Consider the following 6,001-nt stretch of genomic DNA (forward strand, 5'->3'; position numbering starts at 1 on the left):
TCTCTCTCTCTTTCTCTCTCTTTTTCACAAATGGCAAAACTGTCTTATATATCTGCTGGCGATATTCTCTCTCTGACACACATACATGCACACAATCACATATGCCTGAATGTCCAATATGTATCTATCAAAGTAATAATTATCTCACTACACTGGTGACAATGATATAAATGGAATCAAGGTGAAGAGCTGCAACATTTGTCACCAGGGTATCCATCATCTGAGTAATGAAACCCTTATTGATTTTGGTGGTGTGGGGGAAACAGAGTTGTGATGTTCATGACATTTCCAAAACCATTTGTAGAATAAGGTAAGGAACTGTAATGGAAATTGAACCAGGATATTCTTGATAGCGAAGTGAACTAAGGTAATGTAGAACTAAGTGCCCTATTCCAAATACAGGTTGAAATAATACCTGCATGGGTTTTGAACTAACTGAAGACCATCTATCTTTTATCATTTTACTTGTTTCAGTCATTAGACTACAGCCATGCTTCAAGAATTTTTAGTCAGATGAATTGACCCCAGTACTATTTTTAAGCCTGATACTTATTCTATTGATCACTTCTGCTGAACCACTAAGTTACAGGGATGTAAACACACCAACACTGGTTGTCAAGCAGTGATGGGAGACAAACACACACACATTTATATATAACGAACCTCCACCAACTATTCTGCCTTTATATCTGTGCACATCTTTCAATGCCATAAGGTCTGCAAATCTAACGGAGGCCTCAAAAGACATTTTAAGATCCACAAAGATCAGAACTTAACTGCAACTCTTGGTGGTCCAAATTGGATATGCAAACTATGTGGGTGTCTTTTCAACACATTGTCTGGTTTTAAAAAGCCACACCAGATGCTATGATGGATCTACGGTGTAGGTAACAGGAGGTGGTCAGACTCTGCATAAGGAGTAGACAGCCACCATATATACACATCCACATACTGGGTTTCTTTGAGTTTCTGTCTACCAGATCCACTCACAAGGCTCTAGTCAACCCAAGGCTATATAATAAAAGACACTTGCCTAAGCTATCATGCAGTGGAACTGAACCCAGAACCATGTATTTCGAAGCAAGCTTCTTACCACACAGCCACACCACTTTTCTATCTCATTCTTTTCGAAAATGAATTCCACATCAATATATCTTGTTACTGTATTCATTGGATGACATTAACTAAGCGCTCAGCAAATAGAGTTGAAATACTATAGTAAATGGGTACTCAACTACCTGACCTTAGGCTGTGAGTTCAAACCAGCTACAGGTATTTTGTTAGGCTTCTGGGCAAAATACTTTGGCCCACATCACCTCTCCACTTATCTGCTGGAAGAATATGTAGCAAATAATCTGGAAACATCAATTGAGTTAGACCTTAATCTCATGAAGTCTTTAAGAGCTCTTTGGGAATTAGTTGATATTTACAAGTTTGCTCTTTCTGTTCACTGAATAAATACTAAAGGAGATGTTCTAAATTCTCTGGCTTGTATGTAGGGATGTAAAAAATAAGATAACTGAAGATGAATGGAAACAGCCTTAAATCTCTAAATTTGAAAGATATACAGAAAAAAATATCTGTGGATAACTAGTGACATCTTGTATATTGAATCACAAGGGGTTTAAACAGATATTTAAAATATATAGGAAAACATATTTCACTTTCTTGTGGAATGGTAATAATATCAACTGTTTCTAACATAAACTCAAGGTCAGAAATTTGTGGAGAGGGATTAGTCAATTACATTGACCCCCAGTACTTGATCAGTACTTTATCTTATTGATATTGAAGGGTTGAAAGGCAAAATTTATCTCAGCAATTTGAACTGTAAACATAAAGTGCCAGAAGAAATGCTGCATGGTATTTTATTTAATATTCTAATAGTTCTGCTATCCACTGCTCTTTTACTACTACTACTACTACTACTACTACTACTACAAATAATGTAATAATAATAATGATCCTTTCTTCTATGGGCACAGTTCCTGAAATTTGGGTGAGGAGCTGGTTGATTACATCGACCCCAATGCACAACTGGTACTTATTTTATTGATCCTGAAAGAATAAAAGGTAGATTTCCCCAGCAGAGTTTGAAGTCAGACAGATGAAATGCCACTAAGCATTTTGTCTCAATAAAAGATGGGATGGAACATGTTTACTTGTAGGTCTACTTAACTAATTTGTTATTGTTGTTGGCACTCTGTCGCTTACGACGTCAAGTGTTCCAGTTGATCCGATCAATGGAACAGCCTGCTCGTGAAATTAACGTGCAAGTGGCTGAGCACTCCACAGACACGTGTACCCTTAACGTAGTTCTCGGGGATATTCAGCGTGACACAGTGTGACAAGGCTGACCCTTTGAATTACAGGCACAACAAAAACAGGAAGTAAGAGTGAGAGAAAGTTGTGGTGAAAGAATACAACAGGGTTCGCCACAATCCCCTGCCGGAGCCTCGTGGAACTTTAGGTGTTTTCGCTCAATAAACACTCACGACGCCTGGTCTGGGAATCAAAACTGCGATCCTATGACTGCGAGTCCGCTGCCCTAACCACTGGGCCATTGCGCCTCCACTTAACTAATACTTATCTAGTATTAACGAACTGTACAATTACTTGTGAGAGAGTCTCTACATGGCTGCTTGACTTGATAGAAATAAAAGCCACATTATATACTTTTATCTTAAATTTACCTACATTAGATAATGTAGTCCAACATACTCATTAAAAAGTAAGATGGTCACAGCTGGACTGCTTTTGATCATAGGTCTGATGAATATCAGGGTTGACCTGGGGTGAAACAACAATGACACTACCAGCATCTACCTGACTGCTTCACCTTCTAGAAATAACAGCCTAATCTTTTTTTTAAATTACACTCTAATGCTTAAAAGAAAGAAGAAACACATTAGATGATGTAGTCCTAGATATATTCTATAACAGGGGTTTTCAAACTTTTTGACTTGCGGACCCCTTTATATTTTAGGCTTTACCTTAGGGACCCCCTTATAAATGCTTATGAAATTTATACATAAATATTTGCTTAAAATAACATATATTTTTACATTTATTTATTTAACAGTATTTAACAAAATAGGTTTATTGTCAATTAAAAGATTTCGATTAAAAAACATATATAAAATCAAATTGCCCATAAAAAGTATTTGCTGTCCACGGACCACAGTTTGAAAACCCCTGTTGTATAAGACAAGTTGATCATGGCTGGGTTAAGGCTTATGTTGGACTACACACAACATAACAACAACCTGAAGTAAATATGTTTTGATACATCAGACATGTTTACACATGCTACACTGTTTGGTTACTATGCAGTATAGCGTTCCAGATATAATATTTATCTGGAGCATCATACATAAGAGAAAACTGTGAGAAGTAGTGTGACCAAGATTCTCTTCATCCTTGGAGAGTTTAACAAACTCATTCAATAAGAAATTTGACCTTAGGAACAACTTCACGTAAATGAGTGAGTGTTTATATAAGAAGTTTCATTTTATTTTTTGTTCAGTGAAATACAATTCATTATCAATTCATTTCTTTATTGTTGTAGTGCACATGAGCACTATACACAATAATTTCATTATATTATAATATTTATTGTGTGTATCCTGGTTTTAAAATAAGTAACCATTTTTTGCATGCATAAGAGGTAACAGGAAGGGCATTGGGCCTTAAAACACTGCTTCAGAGAAACTATCATCATCATCGTTTAACGTCCGCTTTCCATGCTAGCATGGGTTGGACGATTTGACTGAGGACTGGTGAAACCGGATGGCAACACCAGGCTCCAGTCTGATTTGGCAGAGTTTCTACAGCTGGATGCCCTTCCTAACGCCAACCACTCAGAGAGTGTAGTGGGTGCTTTTACGTGTCACCCGCACGAAAACGGCCACGCTCGAAATGGTGTCTTTTATGTGCCACCCGCACAAGCCAGTCCAGGGGCACTGGCAACGATCTCGCTCGAAAATCCTACGGGAGCCAGTCAGGCGGTACTGGCAACGGCCACGCTCAATATCTAATTCACACATAATCATGATATCATTAATTTCTGTTTATCATCATCATTGTCATCACCATCATTATCATTTTATGTCTACTTTCTGTACTGGCATGAGTTGGATGATTCAAAATGATCCAACAAATTGCAGGACTGCATCGTGCTCCAGTTTTTTTTTAGTTTGGAGATAGTTTTTTACAGCTGAATGCCCTTCCTAATGCTAACCACTTTATGGTGTGTATTGGGTGCTGCTTTTTCCATGCCACCAGTACTAGCAAGGTCATCTTGTTACTCAGAAGACAACCCCCGCCAACTCAAAGGAGAATAGGAGAGACAGAGAGTGATGACAAAGGGCAAAGTATGATGAGAGAAACAGATTTATGGACAAGAGAATTTGAAATTCATTTTATCACTTTCTTTTTTCTTTTTTTTTTATATTTTACAAATACATTAAATTCTTTGTCATCCCCAGTTTTAATAACAATTGTTATATTTCAAAACAAGAATGGTCTGGTGCTAAATAACAATGCATAACATACAAGGTAAGGATACAATAACCTCAATTAAAGTACTGGAGTACTGACCATATATAGTTATAATTTCAAATCTTTTTACTGTGTTGTGTTTCTGAATAAAGTTTCTAATTCTGTTTGCTCCAATTTGTACTACTGAACCAAAGTAAGTGCCAATCCTTTTTCACATTTGAAGTGGGCTAGTTCTGGGGAGATCCGTACAGCTGCAAAAACAATTGCTCTAACAAATAATCCCGCTTATGTAAGCTAGGAAAATTGTATATTGTTGTTGATTAAGCAAACCTATGATGAGCGACATTCCAACCATGGTAATCCTGTCTTTTTAAAAGTTTCTAGAACTAAATCATCTAGTGTACCCTTTTTTCTTGAAAACTGGATGCTACTTCTAGCAGTTTGAGCAACTATGCAGAGACTCCCTTGGGAAAATGCAAAACTAATAATAATAATAATCCTTTCTACTATAGGCACAACACTTGAAATTTTTTTTGGAGGAGCGATAGTCAATTACATAGATCCCCAGTGCATAACTGGTACTTATTTAATCAACCCCGAAAGGATGAAAGACAAAATCAACCTCAGTAGAATTTGAACTCAGAACATAAAAAGAGATGAAATGCTATTAAGCATTTTACCTAGCATGCTAATGATTCTGCCTGGTCTTCACCATAGCAGCAGCAGCAGTAGCAGTAGTAGTAGTAGTAGTAGTAGTAATAGTAGTAGTTGTAGGGATTTGTCCTATTGGCAAGGGTCATAGATTGCTAGAAGCAGACATAGTTTGCTGAACTAAACTTAAGACCTGTCTATGTGGTCACTCAACCTGCTAGAAATAGCAGTCAGATCTTAAATCATTCTCCAAAATCTTAAATACAAGAAGATACATTAGAAAATGTCATGCTAGATACCCCTAAAAAAAAACAGGATCATCCAGTCAAAATGCCATATTTCTATCTTTTAGTCAGGCGGGGAGGTAGTGCCTGTGACCCTTCACAGAGCTTCTGAGATTAGCAGGTGGAAGAGGAGAAAGTATCCTCAAATCGAAGCCCTGACCTAAATGCTTGCAATGTAGTGGACTAAGGGCACCCAATGTACAAGGTGATGGTTTTAAACCAGGTGACAGATTAACTCTACCACCCAAGTGCCCATTGCAGGATTTGAATTCAGAATACAAAGAGCCAGAACAAATATTGGATCTTTTTGGTTTGACGGGCAACACTTGCTTTCTTAACGAAACACTTTCAAACTTGGGATACTGGTAGAATGTGTCATATAAAACATCTTTTTCTCTTAGCCTTCTTAACAAAAATTACTTCTTAATAAGTTATTTCATGTTAAAGTTGTCGTATTTCTGTAATTTCAACCAATCACTGACGTCTATTCAGCTGAATACAGTTACTGCTCTTTTTATAAACAATAATTTTTACCGGTGTTAAGAGTGTTATTCCCTGTTTAATTA

General features: G+C 37.1%; 1 protein-coding gene across 3 annotated transcripts in view; it reads left to right on the forward strand.

The window, feature by feature from the left end:
• LOC106871477 (pecanex-like protein 4) overlaps nt 1-6,001 on the forward strand; it is a 76,917-nt gene that overhangs the window by 9,611 nt on the left and 61,305 nt on the right. Inside the window, exon 1 of one of the 3 annotated variants that reach the window (XM_052968989.1) lies at nt 3,355-3,484. The exons of the other annotated variants lie outside the window; for them this stretch is intronic. The gene's annotated coding sequence lies outside the window, so the exon portion shown is untranslated. Of the gene's footprint in view, nt 1-3,354; nt 3,485-6,001 lie in introns of those variants that run through there. 3 annotated transcript variants of the gene reach the window in all.

This window comes from Octopus bimaculoides, chromosome 6, assembly GCF_001194135.2.
Source record: "Octopus bimaculoides isolate UCB-OBI-ISO-001 chromosome 6, ASM119413v2, whole genome shotgun sequence".
Taxonomy (NCBI): domain Eukaryota; kingdom Metazoa; phylum Mollusca; class Cephalopoda; order Octopoda; family Octopodidae; genus Octopus; species Octopus bimaculoides.